The sequence below is a fragment of the Marmota flaviventris genome, chromosome 3, assembly GCF_047511675.1.
Source record: "Marmota flaviventris isolate mMarFla1 chromosome 3, mMarFla1.hap1, whole genome shotgun sequence".
Taxonomy (NCBI): domain Eukaryota; kingdom Metazoa; phylum Chordata; class Mammalia; order Rodentia; family Sciuridae; genus Marmota; species Marmota flaviventris.
This window is the reverse complement of record NC_092500.1, coordinates 86,347,152-86,364,305: the sequence shown is the minus strand read 5'-3', so window position 1 is coordinate 86,364,305 and position 17,154 is coordinate 86,347,152. Positions and strand designations below refer to the sequence as shown.

General features: G+C 35.9%; 1 protein-coding gene across 14 annotated transcripts in view; it reads right to left on the bottom strand.

Moving 5' to 3' along the window:
- Sox5 (SRY-box transcription factor 5) overlaps positions 1-17,154 on the bottom strand; it is a 960,217-nt gene that overhangs the window by 927,734 nt on the left and 15,329 nt on the right. For 6 of the 14 annotated variants that reach the window (XM_071610077.1, XM_071610071.1, XM_071610072.1 and 3 more), the window contains exon 1: positions 6,842-7,279. The exons of the other annotated variants lie outside the window; for them this stretch is intronic. The gene's annotated coding sequence lies outside the window, so the exon portion shown is untranslated. Of the gene's footprint in view, positions 1-6,841; positions 7,280-17,154 lie in introns of those variants that run through there. 14 annotated transcript variants of the gene reach the window in all.

The window sequence follows — 17,154 nt, the reverse complement described above, 5'->3', positions numbered from 1 at the left end:
CACAGAAATAATTTATTTGTAAGCAACTGCGCCAATCTATAAGTGGCCAGACTGGTCTTGAAGAGCCAAAAAATAAACTTAAATGAAGGAACTCCCCCAAATAAGTAATTATTATGAAAACTGAAGCAAAATCCAAGTAATATTAGGCAGGAAAAAGTTAATCTCCATTTTAGATGTTTAGGCTCTAGAAATATTTAATTATTACTAAAAAACCAATTGTTCTAAAAGTGCCTGTGCGTATTTCATAATTTGAAGAGAGCAAGCATACCAATCTAAAAATGGACATAGTTTTGCATGTCAGTTATAACAGATGCACACAAAAACACATGAAATATATTATGATTATGGCTATAATATATATAGTTACAGTATAACTATAAAGTAATGTGACATATTTTGAACCTATTTTAAACTATGTTTTAAAGCGTCACAGACAAATCAGTGTGATCCTTTAAAGAAGTGAATGTAGGAAACCCTACATTCATCTTGTTGCTACTACTTCTTATGACACTTTCAGGAGTCTCTGCTTTGTAATCCTCCCATTCATGACTAACATAAGAAAATGGACCCTTAATTGAGCTCCACAATTTTGAGTTCTCCTCCATGGCCTTCCGTTTTTGATTACCTGTTGTCTTTGCTCACCAGACCTGGTCAAATACATACTTTGACTATTTTCAAAGCCTGTTTTCCTTCCATGTTAGAAAAATGACTCATTGAGGCTACCAAAAGAGTACGCCTCCAGTCCTCTGACAACTCTAAAGAGAAGTTTCCAACTATTATGAGCAATTTTAGTAGTCACAGAATTAACAAAAGGACTTTTTTGGGCAGAAGAACTGTTGAAATTAACAATAAAGGTACATAAGTGATCAATTCTGTTAAGTAAGCCTACTGAGAGGAAGTATCCAATAGAGCTTACTAAAACAGGAGTCAAGGAGATCCTTTTCTTCTCTATATTGCTGGGGGGAAAATAATTTAAGGAAGTGTACCAAACCCATATTATTTTAGACTGTCAAAATAGCTGAGTTTTGTAGGTACCTGGTTTCATATACTTCTTTGTGCCACCTTGAGATCTGACTACTTGGAACATAAGAATCATATCTGGAACTACATCTAGCTCTATGAGATTTGGGTCTGTATTGCTTTCTCAACATGCAGATTTGACCCAAAGAACTACGTGAAGGTCAATGGAGAGATAGAGAAAAATGCACTGAGATAGGCTGAAAAGACATTAGTTGGATTTTACATTAAGCTGACATTCCTCTATGTTCCCAAAGAACACGCATCCTACTGCAAGAGCCATTTCATTGGTAAGCCAATGTCAAAAGCACTGAAAAGAGGAAACAAGAACAGGATGGTTTACAGAATGAAGTGGGTATACTTGAAATTTTCAGTGAGATCATTTATCTGAATATCATCATTCACCAATAATGCCTAGCAAAATAAATTTCATATGACTGATTTCAAGTAAAACAGATTACTGATAAAAAGTGCCATTATCAGGGGCTGGGGATATAGCTCAGTTGGTAGAATACTTGCCTCACAGGTACTAAGGCCCTGGGTTCAATCCCAGCACCACTACCCCCCCCCAAAAAAAGTGCCATTTTACCATAAAAAGATTAATGGCCCTTCAAACTGAGACTACCATTTTACTCCTAACTCCAAGAACCTGTGCCTAAATTATTTCATAATGAAATAAGAGGTGATCATGTGTAAAAGCACTAGATTTTGAGGATCACAGATGAATCATAGTTTTCAAAATGAACATTATAAAATGAGTTCAGTACTAGGTAACCAGAAACCAAATGACTTCAACTGCTAAAAAACCAATACCCTCTCAAAAAGAAGACTTACAATTTCAATGAAACCTTTGTCTATATTCTATAACTACTACTTACTTCCACCATAGAAAAGTAATTTAATTTAGAAATCTGTCTCCAATGAATTTCTAACTTTGCAACTAATTATCATTTAAAGTTTTAAATAAATTCTTTGTTTTCTTCACACCTCTGACACATAAATTCATTTCTAAGTTTTTTTCTTTCCATTCCAAATTAAGATTTTTTTTTCTAGAAACATAATGAATCTGATATCCTATTGAAATTAAATTGTGGTCATTTCCACTTGGTGAGCAAGATGTCCCAGATAAAAAGATAAAGTGCCAATTTTCTAAATGATTGTTGACATTAGAACTCAGAACTTCTCTATCCTGGATTTAGAAGATAATTTGATGTTAATAATTTGAAGTTAATTTCTCACATACACAACAAAGTTCTCTGCTGATACATGGAACACGGGCTCTTTATAACAAATACCCTAAAGATCTTTAATTGGTAGTTAGGAAACATGCTTTTCCTAATCATGGAGTCTCTTTTAAATATTATATCTTTAAATACCCATTTAGGGAAACTAATGAGGTAAGACATGAGAGGGATAAAGAAGGTAGTATGTTGTTTTCAAAATTAAAATTTTCAGGACATCAGTCCAGCAGGCATAAAACAAATAACTAGATAATCAAACAATAAAAGCAAACTAGAAATAATATGAAAGCTTTTTAAAAAACTGTTATTGCACATATGCAATAATTACTTCCATCAAGACTTTTATTATACATTTGTTTTTATGGAATCATAATGCACAAGTGTATGCTATTGTTTAAACACATTCTCCACATCCCCCATAACAGAATATGATGACAATATGTATTAAGGATAATACAGAAAATGTGGCTAAATGCATTCTGTTATGGTTCCATAATACAGCATGCAAATGGTTCTGACTAAGCAGACACAGGAGACAGTTGTTAGTGTACATGCTGTGAATGTATATTATGAATAATGCATAAAACTTGGCTAAATCCTAATGAGTCCATTGACATCCTATGGGGTCCAAAGGAGGCTCAGATCCCAAAGCCTGGCCCTGGCACATTTCTACCCACCAATCACTGTAAAAAACAATACCATATAAACAAAGAACATTAAACTATGGGAATATACTTTCATTCTAGGTAAAGCTTTTGAAAAAAGCACCCAAATTGGAAGAAACTTTGCAAAGAGAGCTAAAAGTCCATCTTACATCATCACCTCACTAACAGTCCTTGAAAATTATCCATTGCAATTTAAATGGTACAAAAGCTGCAGTTGAGGGTTTGATTTGATTTCTTTTCTCTGGTTTTCTTCAGGAAGCTGCTATTACAAAGAAGATCTGAGCCATCCCTAAGAGAAGTAACCAAACCTTTAGACCATAGTGGTAGAAAATCTTCCCGCTTTGAAAGAATAACATTTACAAAATGAATTTTAGTCAATTAAATAAGGAAATCGATATAATATGTCTGAAAGCACCCTTTACAGTAGAAACTTCTTAAAAAATGCCATTTTTACACAACTTTTCAGTTTCAAAAAGAATGCCATAAGCATGTTTCTTATAATACATTTAAATTTTTTTCCAAAGCATTAAATAGAGACTCTTGAGGGCTGGGATGTGGCTCAAGCGGTAGCGTGCTTGCCTGGCATGCGAGCCGCCCGGGTTCGATCCTCAGCACCACATACAAAGATGTTGTGTCCGCCGATAACTAAAAAATAAATATTAAAATTCTTTCTCTCTCTCTCCCTCTCTCACTCTCTCTTAAAAAAAAAAAAAAAAAGAGAGAGAGAGACTCTTGAAGTCCATAGAAAGAGAAGCCATAACTATTGTCCCTGCGTGGATGCACCCCAAGAGGAGCACCTATACAGACATGTTTAACGTGTTCTCTGAGCCAGAAACGCAGAGCTGAGCAAGCTGTGCTTGAGATGCACATAGTGAGGATGTGACAGAAGCTTGTGCACGGAAGCCTCCCCTTGCAGTGGGAGTGGAAAAGCCAGGACAGCTGCTTCTTCCTGGTGCTCCCAGGGGCGGGTGGGAAACGGGCATTCTGAGAACACATCCCCAGAATACAGAGAAGCAGCAAGGGTTGGCCATTCGGGGGATGCAGCAGGCCAAGACAAACCCTCCACGACAAATATGCAGAATGTTGAAGTGGGAGCTGGAGTTCAAGTTCTGGGCTAGAGTTCTTGTCAATCTGCCCAGCTCCCAGAGGTTTTCCCATCCCTTTAGCAGGTACCAAAGCTAGACACAGGCATGGCAAAAGCCCAGAGTGAAAGCTGCCTTAGAGCCCAAAGTCTGAAAATGCTTAAGCATCTCCAGCCCTTATTCTAAAATGCAGGTCATATTTGGGCTCAAAGAAGCTCCCCAGCCTAGGATAACTTAGCTTCTGTGCGGTGAATTAAGGATTCACTGGAAGACCCCTTGTGCAAAATAAGATTGCCATATTTGTCCCATCTCTCACTTACCAGCATAGGCAGAAATAGTAATGATAAACATTTATGAAACACAATCCTTCCAATGTTTCTATTTAAAGTACAATACTCCTGGGTATAGTTAAGAAAAATCACGATAGATTTGAGTTTGTTTTCAATTTGCTTTCCTCTGGGAGAAGAACTAGGACAATGGAGAGTCCGCATGTTTAGGGTACATACTAAGCAATTTAAAAATAGGGTAAAATGTTTGAAAAGATGGGACACGCTGACAGTTCACTTTGTTTGCTTTTCCGATTGCCCTGACTCCCACATCCAGGGATTCCACGACAAGGAATTAAGACTTTTAACAGACTCCTCAAGTTGAAAACTTCCTGAGCACTATATTATTATGTTTGTATTTACACCTGGGTAAGCGCAGTCACTGCTGCCAAGAACATGAAGTATGAAAATCAGACAGAAAAATAAGGTAACTGCTGGAGCCACTTCTGCTGTTTTCCTTGTTCCACAATCTGCCTCCTCTCAAGTGTAATAGAACAAAGTTCAGCTCCTGGTATAACAATTCCATAAAGCTATTCTGCCTTTGAAAACCATTCTCCACCACGGCTGGTCCCAGCTACACTATAAGCGGCTGACAATTGCTTCCCCCACACTCCCCAGTGTTCCTTCACCCCTCCCAGATGCCACCAGAAGAATAACAGAAAGTCTCTCAGTAGCACTTTGCTTCTCAGCGGGAAGCTGTACTGTTTGTGATATCCATTTTGATACAAACCTAAATTAGGCCTCTGGAAATAGGTAATGCATAAAAAGAAGCATTTTGTGTCACCAAATTATTATTATAGGTTACTGTTAACCCTTGGAAGATAGAGGTGAGCTCTGTAGCTCCCCACTGAGGTGACTATTTGTCATGAAATCATAGGCCGTACCTCAAAAGATGTTTCAGGTGAGCTTGCTACAAGGCAAACTATCGAGTTGACCTATAGGAATCTGATAGCTAGTTTAAGTGGAGAAGCCAAAAGAAATGCCAGTTAAACAAAAGGATCAGCACAGCGTGGGGAACCAGCAGTCAGTGAGCACAAGTTTAACAGCTGACAGAGCCTAGAGAGAGATGTAGGGATCAAGGTATTTTACTACCCCTTCAAAAGCTCTCCCTGCAAAGACTTGTAGGGTTTAGAGGGGCAAAAGTTCAGAGCAACTCATGTTTTTTTTTTTTTTTAAAGAAGTCCCTTGGGATAAAACTACTAACTAGTCCTACTGCAATAACAAATTAGAATACTAAATATACTGATACATATCAGGTATGTGTGGGAGCAATACTAAATATACTCGTGTTTCTGGGTTTTTATACGGTTCAGATAGCAAATAATGTTCTAAAAAATTCTCTGTTCAAAAATTTAAATTTCTGTTCTATATTTGATTCAAATAATTAAAGAAGTACCCTAGAAATACCTCTGCATTATAATCCTAATACCAATTCTTGAAAGAAATTGTCATTTTTACTTTTTCTACTCTAAATTTTATGTTTAATCCTTCCTTATTCTTCCTCCTTCATTGCTAAATTAAAACAAGCAGCATTCATCATTTTAATCATAAACACATTGAATTTAAAAATCTAAATCAGAGACCACTTTTAAACTGTATCAGTGATGAAAATGTGTAGAACATGAAGGTGGTCTTCCCATTTTTTCAGTACAATGCGGGTCACTTTCTGATTAAAAATTGTGAAAGAGTCATCGTGCCACACATGAATAACTTAGCCTTTCATTTTTATATGCGTTTTTTATTAAATATTACCATGTGTTTCTAGTTTATCTCACTAAAATAAATAGACACGGCTGAGTTCATCTCTCTCAAGACAATAAACACGCCAAAAAAATTCCTCAAATTAACTGATGTTTATTGAATAAATAACTAAACAATTAAAGCTTCCTTAAGGTAAGCATCACAGGTTGATAATGAAGAGCAATAAATTATTCTGCAATTTATAACATGAAAAAATAGAATAGCTAATACCATAAGAACTCCTAGAGAGTTTAGTGAGCTATTGGGTACTCGCCAAATTTCATAGCTGCTCAGAGTTAGTAGCTGAGTCCCTAAAATTTGAAGGAAGTGTAAATGTTCTTCACTTGTTTCCTAGACACAACTCATAAATGGACAGGCTCTTTTATAATATCCAAGAATCTTGATTAGGTCTCATTCTTATCAGCAACAGGATCTTCAGACTGAGAAAAATCCTACAGAATCCCATAAGCTAAGGCATAACATCTTAGCATCAGAAGTCCTAGACCCGCTCATCATTCGGAGGGTGAGCTAAGATCCCAACGCTATCTAATTCACAGAATTGTGACTAGCTAATGACTTGGCTTACTCAGAATAGCTAGACATCATCTGAATGCCAGCAACTGAAATTAAATCTCTTGTGTTTCCATCTTCTAAAATAATTCAATTTAAATATTCAGTAACATTTCATCTAGTCACAGTTAAAGCACCGCACTCCTGACCAGGCATTTTCTTGGAAGTTTCTGCAAGTTCTGTGCCCACATGGTACATACCTGTGCAGTCCACTCTCTGGATAGTTGTTTTTGTCATAGCTTCCTCCTTAAAAATATTCCTACACTCATGCTGGCTTTGAATCTGTTCAGTTCAAATTTAGATTCATTGGTACTTTTCCACAGTTACATTTCTTGTTCGATTGAGGTTTCTTTTTATTTATTCTGAAGTTTTCGATGTAAGACAAACAGGAATACCACCTTCTAAAATTACTACTATCCTACCATCCTCCGATGGAACATTAACGGGAAGCAATATTCTCAAAGCTATGAAGCATACACTGCCCTAAATTACATTGCAGTCGCTGCCCTGAGCTCACACATTTTTGAATAGAAAGGCTCCCAGGGATCTCTCTGTACTGACTGCATTTACTGCTTTAAAATATTTTTAACCCAGACGCTGAAGTGCCAGCCTTGCAGTTCCTCATGCTAATCCCAGTTTGGGTGGCTGTTCTTAAGGGAAAGCATTCAAAACATTGTAACAGTGCATCAACTTTGACCCTTTTCACTTAAACATGAGACTCAAAAAAAGTTTGAATTCCAGAGGGAATCACTGAACTTTGACCTGCTTAAAATTAGTTTTGTTTTAGTGCCTTCATGGTGACTCAACAAGCCAATTTTCCAGACACTTAAGACGTTTCTGCCCCTTGAAGATTCCAGTTCAAGTCCACAGCTATGTTTGCTGGTCAGATCAGAACACTTTGTCCCAGGGTTTCAAGCAACAAATTCCCAGATCTCCATCTCTTTGCCAGATGTTGGCATTACTTGGTATTAAGCTGGATCTAAACACAAGTGAATAAGAATACATACACACACACACACACACACACACACACACACACACACAAACAGTCCCTATTTTTTTTTTTCACTTACAGTCTTTAGGGAAGCAAAGTTTTCCACTCAAAATTCAGTCATGGGGAAATGTTTACCAAGATTATATAAACATTACTTACTAGCCTAACTTCTCTAGAACCAAAACTTCTAACCTTTAGTTCGTACATTTATAATGCACTCTAAGTTTACGTTTATCAATAGGGTGAAAAAAAAACTGCTGATATTTTACTTTCTCTTCTATTATATTTTAAAAATTTGTCAATGAACAACTCTCTTACCACAAATGAACAACATCACAGTATTTCCTTCAATAGAATTTTGGAATTTCAAATGCAACATCTGTTATCAAAACTTTATAGGCAATTTATAAGTAAAATACTATAAAACTAAAGATCTAATACATATTCCTCTTGCTTTTGTCTCTCAAAACTTCCCCCTTTTAGTAAAACAAACTTGGCAAAATCAAAACAGCACACAACTTCATTAACACAAACTGAGGTATTAAAGGAATGAAGTAGCTATTCCTATAAAGCAATTCCAGCATAAATCCTGGACTTTAAAATCTTTAGAAAAGTCAAGGATATATGCACTCAGGAAAAGAAAAGCCATTTAGTTTTATGAATCCAGGAAAAAAAGAAATGTTAATACAATTAGTTAACTAGAATAAAAGAATCAATATGACACAAATTGCTTGACACAAATTACACACCACTTTAAACAAGAAGTCTGTGTGGTCTCCAATGGGCCAGTCAGCTATACTGAAAGGTGGTGCAAAAGGTGGTCTGCATCTTCATGTGCAAACAATGGTGTGCACTTAAACCTATCAGTGTTTGAAGAACTATACTGATGTTGTTCTTAAAACTTGATCCCTATTGCTACTTCCCCAAAGCTGGAAATCAGGAGCTATACAAGATTATAGAAAGGGGACACAGCAAAATTATATCTTAACTTTTTGCCTTCCTTCCATTAGAGACACTCAGAAAATAAAAACTATACTCAACTAAGTCTGCAATCATTTCTTTCATTTCTTCTGTGTTTAAAAAGGAACACAAAAAGTTTTTCAAGTGGGGAAAGTGATATATTTCTATATACATACTTTAATTTAGACCTACTTTATTTTCATTTGATTCATAAATCATTCAATACATAAATATTGAGTGAACCCAGATTTCTTAAATGAAGAAAATATTTGGAATTCATTCTGATTATTTTACATTTCAAGCACATGTAACTATTTGGGTTCTTTTCTGGTGCTTAAGAAAACAAATCATTAATAGTTTTAAAAACTGGATCAATTATTTACATGAAGAGGTCAACTGAAGTGAACATTCTAAGTGCTGCTGACTAGTTCCTTTAAATGACATGAAAATTAATATGGATTATGTAAGATACTAATGAAATACACATATTTACAGATCATACAGTAAATGGCAGTATTTAAATAAAATTATACAGAGATGTTCCCATGTAAGAACCATTATCTGAAGAATCTGCCAACATAAGATTAGCATTGTAGTTGCTTAATCCTTTAATTGTCTTAATAATAAAATATGCTACTAATTATGTTAGGTATTTTGGCCTTGCATTCTAAAAGAGATATATGCATTTTTGTTTGTATATGTTGTAAAAACTAAAATAAGGTGTCATTAAAGAGTAATTCAACTGGTTTTAAAACAAACATACCTTGTCATCTAAGTTCAAATGTATTTTCCCTTCTTAGTGGTCACCAAAGATCAGACTTTACTGACAGCATTTTTACCTCCTCCTGAAACTACCAAGTTTAAGCATACATAGGCATATGTACCCACTTATAAACATCCTTAAAGGTGACACATTTTTTAATTAAAAACTCCAATTGAAAGTCAATTTTAGTCATTTTCATCATTTCAGAGACAAAAATTTATAGCTAATTCTGGTGAATAAAAAAGATGAATTTTGGTATGAAATATGATTAGAAAGTAATAAGATGGATGTTTTTTAGTCAGGTTTGTAAATTGTTCAAAACATAACTCTGAGAAAGGAAGGTTTCCAAGATGTTTTGAACCAGGGCATCATTGAAATAAGGATTTGGCTTCTCTGGTTGATAATCTTGAAAAACAACATTAATATAAATGCATAAATCATAGTTCAATGTTTTCAAAAATAAAACTCCAAATTTTTCAGTCATACTCCACAAATATTATAGGGAGAAGATACACATTTTCATTAGGTGGCTACTTACATGCATTCTGAAGTTTCACTGGGTGAAATTAACCACAGGTTGATTTGCAAGATATTACATATGTAATATAAACTTGACATAATGCCTTTGATCTTTCAAAAAAGTAATATGCAATGTTAAAAAAAAAAACTTATTTTTATCATCGGATATTTACATCCTACCCCAATCTGTAGGCTTCTGTAAACTTTTTTTCTCTTATATTCAGTCAAAACCTGACAAGAGCTCACTGTGGGATTATGCACAAAAACTGCAAATTTAAACAAGGTGTGATCGTAGACTTTTTCACACATTATTGTATCATGCTGCACAAGAACACTAATGTATGCACAGTTCCAAAATAGCTTGGGCTATTACTGCACAGCCTTGAAAACTACTAAAATCCTGAGGAGAGCACCTTTCAAAAGCTGTGCCTTTATTATTGCACACTAGTAAAAGGTTGCTTTCATTGTTTGTATTTTACAATAGAAAAAAATTAATGTCTATGATGTCGCCTCATAATTTTAAGGTCCTATTTCTTATTAGACTCTTCATACTTACAAAAGTTGTTTCATCAATATGTCTATGACAGTAGGACTCGATACTATTTAATCGACTCAATTATGGAACAAGTGTGCTTTTTCCTGATGCTGCCCTACTTTCCTTTAAGTTGCATTTGAATTATTGATGAAATTGCAATAAAACATTTCTTTGTTACGCATAGTTGAGAAGTCAAGAAGAATGCTTCATGGTTAATTTTTAGACTTGCAGTGATAAAATAAACACACTTGTTGTCTTTTCAAGAAAAGTCAATAGCAGGGTACCATCTCAAAAGAATGGCTGTTTTCCCTATTGTTTTGAGAAATAATGTGCTGAAATGGTGGATGTAGCTATGTAACAGAAGAAAATGGTAAGTAAAAGTACAGTATAGAAAATACTACATAGTTGCCAGGTCTTCCTGGATGATAAAAAAATTTAAACTGACAAATTTAAATTCTGCTTTCTTTCAAGTGGTACAAAGACACAATTATCTAGCAGGGTCAGGTTCCCCCCAAATGGAATAGTTTTGGGGAAAATGACATTTCTTATATAGACTACTGCAATCACCACCTAACTGACTTCACTTTATTTTCCAAACAAAGCCAGAATTATCTTTTTAAGTCACAAATGGGAATCCTTTAGTTACCTGCCATTGCTTTCATGATAAAGCCCCCAAATCTTAATAGGACCCATAAGGCCGGGCTTGAGAAGACTCCTGCCTCATTCAACCTCATCCTACACAATCATTTTTTTTAATATTTATTTTTTAGGTGTAGATGGACACAACACAATGCCTTTATTATTATTTTTTTTAATGTGGTGCTGAGGATCCAACCCAGGTCCAGCCCATGCTAGGCCAGCGCTCTACCACTGAGCCACAATCCCAGCCCCCTACACAATCTTTCCCCTTCTTTTCTTTGCTCCAGCCACTCCTCTTGGTTCCTTAATATCCCACGCTTTCTCCCACGTCAGAGTTGTATACATGCTCCTCTCCACTCCCACTCACCCACACCTTCTTCTCTTAGGTGGCCTTACTTCTCTTCATACCACAGCCCCAGGTCTTTTCCTCAGGAAAGCCTTCCAGGATTTCCAGAATGAAGGTGCGTCTCTGTAGAGGTCCCTGTGCTCTTCCTCTATGATACATTCCAGAATACTCAGCACCACCCATCCCACAACACCATGTGCTTAGCCAGCCTACCTCCACCAAGGGAAACTGGTGGCCACGACCCCCTGATGATTACGTAACTAATGAGATTACAGGGCAAAATCAAGTGACACTAAATTGAATGCTTTGGAAAGAAAAAAAAACACAGTGTTTTTTAAAAACCACAAAACAGAGTGTCAAATAACTTCATAAAATTGGAATAAAGCTTTCTTTAAAAGTAGCAATTCTGCACTTAGATTGCTTGTTGTTCTGGTTTAAATATGAGATGTCTCTCAAAATCTCGTGTGTAAGACAACGGAAGAAAATTCAGAGGTGAAATGATTGGGTTAAGAAGTCTTAACCAAATCAATGCATTAATCCACTTGAATGGAATAACTGAGTGGTAACTGTAGGCAGGTAAGGTATGGTGGAGGAGGTGGGTCACTAGGGACTTGCCTTTGGGGTTTATATTTTGTCCCTGGTCTACAGAGTCTCTCTGTGCTTCCTGATTGTCATGTCCTGACCTGATTTCCTCCTCTGAACCCGTCCACCATGATGTTCTGCCTCCCATCGGACCCAGAGCAAGGGAGTTGGCCATCTATGCACTGAGACCTCTGAAACCATGACCCTCAAATAAATTTTTCCTTCTCTAAAATTTTTCTTGTTGGGTCTTTTGGTCACAGTGGTAAAATAAAAGCTGACTAAAACACTGGTCAAATGCCTCTAAGTTTCTCTGCGATTTTTAATAAATTAAAGATAAAAACCACCAAACATGTATTATGAGTGTGGTTTACCCAAGAAAGTAATAAGGATCTTAGGAGAGTCATACTGAAAAGTCTTGACTGCACATCAATTAATTGGCAAACTTATAAACACTGATAAATAATGAAACACTAATACATTCATAAACATTTAAAATCATAAAACATTTCATGTAGGTACTCTTCTTTAAGATGTTATGCTTGGCAGGCACAGTGGCGCACACCTGTAATGCCAGAGACTTTGGAGTCTAAAGCAGAGGAACAAAAGCTCTAGGCCAGCCTCAGCGACTTAGCAAGAACCTATCTCAAAATCAATTTTAAAAAGGTCTGGGCTGTAGCTCAGTAGCAGAGCACTTGCCTAGCATGTACTAGACCCTGGGTTCAATCCTTAGTACCAAAGAAGAAAAGAAAGATTCTATGCTTTAGTGATTTTTTTTAAAAAAGTCCAACTATCAGTCACAATAACAATGTAGAAGAGAGTATTTCCATTCAATTCATTGGCATAATTAGCTGATTAACCTTCATTTTTCTCACTAGATTGGATGCTCTGTAAGGGAAGGGACGAAATCTCTTTGCTCATCACTGTAACATCACTACTCAGTTCATGGTAATATGAACCCAGAGTCAAAGAACAGACTCCCAGTAAAGTTTTCTGAATGAATGAACGATGGTTAAAATGGTCAAACCAATAATACTGCTTATCTTAAATTGCTATTAAGATCAATATGCAGGCTGGGGTTATAGCTCAGTTGAGCACTTGCCTATCATTAGTGAGGCACTAGGTTCAATCCTCAGCACTATATAAAAATAAATAAATAGTATTTTGTCCATATAAAACTAAAAAAAAAGATGAATATGCAAATAGTTATGGAGGAATTAGAAACAAATATGGATGTAACTGTTTGAAGATTTTGAGCCATAATTTTTTGAGACATACTCCTTTCTGAATAATGGAAAGATCATTTTTGCAGTATAATAAAAATCTTAACTTTTATTATTTGTTTAAAATAGCAATCTCTAGCATAACAAGGTTTCTGCCTTTTAACTTATGAACTATATTTAAGATTATGTGATTAGACGTCCTTAGGGACCCAACCATAATTACCATATCCTTATTAAGACTTCTATATGCTGGTTCCAAATCCAGATGCCTTTTAATTTTTTTCTATAATGGAAAGTAATAATAATGCAACCTGAAGTGTATTTATCTCCTTCCTTCCAAGAAATTCAAAGCACCAATACGTTTAGAATAGGCACTGTTAAATATAAAAATGGGAACATAACTGAAATGAATTCTTATTAACAAAATAAAGATGTTAATAAGCAAGCTAAGTTATCTGAAGTTGAGATACAAGATGACTCTGGGATAATCTTTATAAACCAGGCTGAGTTTTACCAGAAAAAAATTCTTGTAAAGATTTAAAATTCCTAAAAGATATGAGGAATTTATATTTACATATAAATTTTGTCTTTTCAGGTTCTCTATTGCTGAGATGACACAAATAAAGATATCTTTTTAATTACTGCACTTAACTGATTTATAAATTGATGAATCTGAGAAAAAGTAAGCAATGAGAGAACATTCAAAGCATTCTAGGATATAAAGCAGGATATGGGTCATAAATTAGAGTCAGATCTACAGAGGAATAATGGTGTCAGTGTGGCCCCAACCTTTTAGTTAATTATGAGGAATTGGTAAACAGGAGGAAATGCTAAGTCATTATGACCCTGGCTAGTGTACACACATAAACAGACACACACACATGCATACACACACACACACACACACAATCTTCCTCTGGTTTTTAAAATATTTTAAAGCATCCTAACTATATTCTAAAACCTCATTTTCTCCAATTTACTTTTTAATACTTGGAGCACATATTATCTTATTTAAATAGTTACATATATTAAACCCATTAAACTGTCACAATTTGTCTTCATTGCACTTTGTCCTCATTTAGTATACAGCATATGCTCTACAAATCAAGCTCAGTAGTCCACAAGGTGGTTGCTAAAAACAGAAAAGACATCCACTGGCATTCCCCAACAAAATATTAAAACCTCTGCTTACATGTCTTGTTTCATTGATCTTCTTAATTCCCTGTTTATCTCAATCCCTTTTAATTTCTATTTTTGTATGCTGTTAGTAATTTTTTCTTGATAATATATATACATGATTAAGAAAAATAGGAGGGTATAGACCTAGATGCCTACCAAAGGACATGAAAAACCCAGGACTCTACTTCCTGGCTGAGTCTCTTATCCACTTCATTGTGCAACAAATCTTTCTCCCCTTCAATACACAGAGAGACACCATCCCCGCCATCTTATATCCAGGTTAAATCAGGGGACCTACCTCCAGTTAAAATGTTTCCTTAGTTTCATTCCATAAGGAAATTTTCTCCAAAGCCAGAAAAAAATTCAAGATGATCCACAAGCTTTTCCTGTTTTTTGCTTTTTTAAAATCTAATTACCACAGGGGCCCTCATTGTCACAACAGTAAGGAGTTAATGGCCTTCTCACTTTTTCATTTTACCATTTTGTCACACATGACAGTTTTCATATGGCTGGGGAAGTGGATTATGGATTACATTGTCTAAATTTTAGCTAAATTAAGGCTTATGAAACAGACAAGTGGTTTTAAAATATTTCCTGCACACACATCATATACAAAAAAATTACAGATTTTTCAATACTAATAATGCAAATGTAAGTGAATCCAGGAATATGGCAGAACTGTATCTCAGACCAACTGCCAGTTGTTGGACAGCCATATTTCAAGGAAAAAAAAAAAACTGCTAACTCTAAAGAAAGAAAGAAATAATCAGAAAGGATGTTTGTTTGCAGTAGAAGCTGAGGAACACTGCCCACATATCTCCCAGCTACAGGAATACTGTCTGCCAAAGGTTTATAGCTCAATCCCTTTGGGAGAAGTCCTTGCTCAAAGTTCTAGCCCTTCCCCAGGGACCCATAGCCAATACCCACATGAAATAACAAAGACTTGGATACCTGGCTTCACTCAGAAGGTCTCTAAAAACCCATCCAGTTTCAGAGCTCCCCACAGGCCAGCTGAAGCCTGAGCTATCTCACATTCCATTTCTCCTTCTAGATGGTGTCTCTGAGAGCCCTGGCCCAAAGCTCACTGCATGCAGATCTCTATACCAGACTTGGTCTTCCAGGAACTCTGACATGATACAACATTACATTTGCCATCATTTAAACTGAACCTCCTTCTAAGTATTTATCATGACCTGAATAGTAATTAAAGTAGCAACACATTCACATAAATGATGAATATATGTATATACATATGCATTCTGGGGGACTGTGTGCTCTGACAATTTTACAAATGCAGTACCACTAAAGTGTCACCAAATATGCAAGACAGTATTTTAACTGCTGACTTGTTTTCCTTTTTTTTTTTTGGCTCCTCTGTCATTGGCTAATTCACAATCAAAACAGGCCATATTACTTATCAGTTAAAGGTCCCCATGGCCTACAAGGCAGAAGCTAGTGCACACACATCTGTGATAAAAAGACCACCTTGATCTGACCACAGCCAATCATCCCAGTCTCATCTCAGCTAAACCCCTCTTGTGCTCCACCAGTACCACACTGTCATCTCACAAACGCCCCCTTGCTCTTCCTCACCTCCATACCTCTTTACTCCTGTTGTTCTGCCTGCTTGGAATACCCTCCTGCCTTCTCAGGGCACCACCTGCTGCCTCACCAAGGGAAACAGCAGTACACCCAAGTCAGTTCATAGGAGGCGCACTATCTGCATTAAAGTCAAGACAAACAATATAACTGAAAGTTGGTGAGGGGTTTTGTTTTGGGGTTTTTTTTGTTGTTGTTGTTGTTGTTGTTTGGTTTTGGGTTTTTTGTTTTTGTTTTGTTTTTTTTTTTTTTTTTTTGGTTAGTTGGTTGGTTTTCTAAAATCATTGCTTGGCTCCAAAAATTCTAAACTATATCAGTAAAAAAATGATTCATCCACTAGGACCAGCTGCTCCCAAGGTCAGCCCTGGATAGGACAATTACCCATTAAGCCAGGGCACAGGAGTTCTTAGATACTGAGCACTCTCAGTAAAAGGTGTAGGTCTGATCATAGACCATTATTTACCTCAGAAGACCAAAGAAGTTGCATAAAAAAGTCAAAGTAATCAACATACAATATTCTCAACAATAACATTTACATAGAGTCAACCTGTAACTAAACTGACCAAACAACAACAGGATGAAGTTATACCAGGACAACAGAGGAAAAGACATGTGGTTTGGAGGAGGAGAGGTAAGGAATAGGTAAAGAGAGAGAAGAAGTAAGAAGTCAATCTTATTTAGTACTGTTTTAGAATAAAGGAAAACAAGTAGAAAACATTTTACTGAGAAACACAGAATTAAAAGAAAGATGGAATGTGTGTGGTTGCTAGTATAACAATATTGCTATCTTATTATAGAACCTCGAGTTGATACTATGTCTACATTGTATTTATTATGTAATTAGTCAACGAGAAGAATATTCAGCTCATGCATTAATCCACTTAGGAAACCTTCCCCAACTCTCTTCTGTGATCTCAAAATATTCTATCTGGGGTTATAGCTCTCCATCACTCTCCATGTCATACTGAAAAACCACCACCAGTTTCTATAACTAACTCCCCTATCAAATTCAGGTTCTTATGGACCAAAAGAAAAAAAAAAACAAGATTTATTTGTATTTGTATCCCCTGGCAGAAATGATACTTAAATGTAAGTTCAAATTCAAATTTAATAAATATTCACAGAACTCTAAGTAGTCAAAAGTAGTAATAAGATACAGGGTTCTGATTTCAAAGAA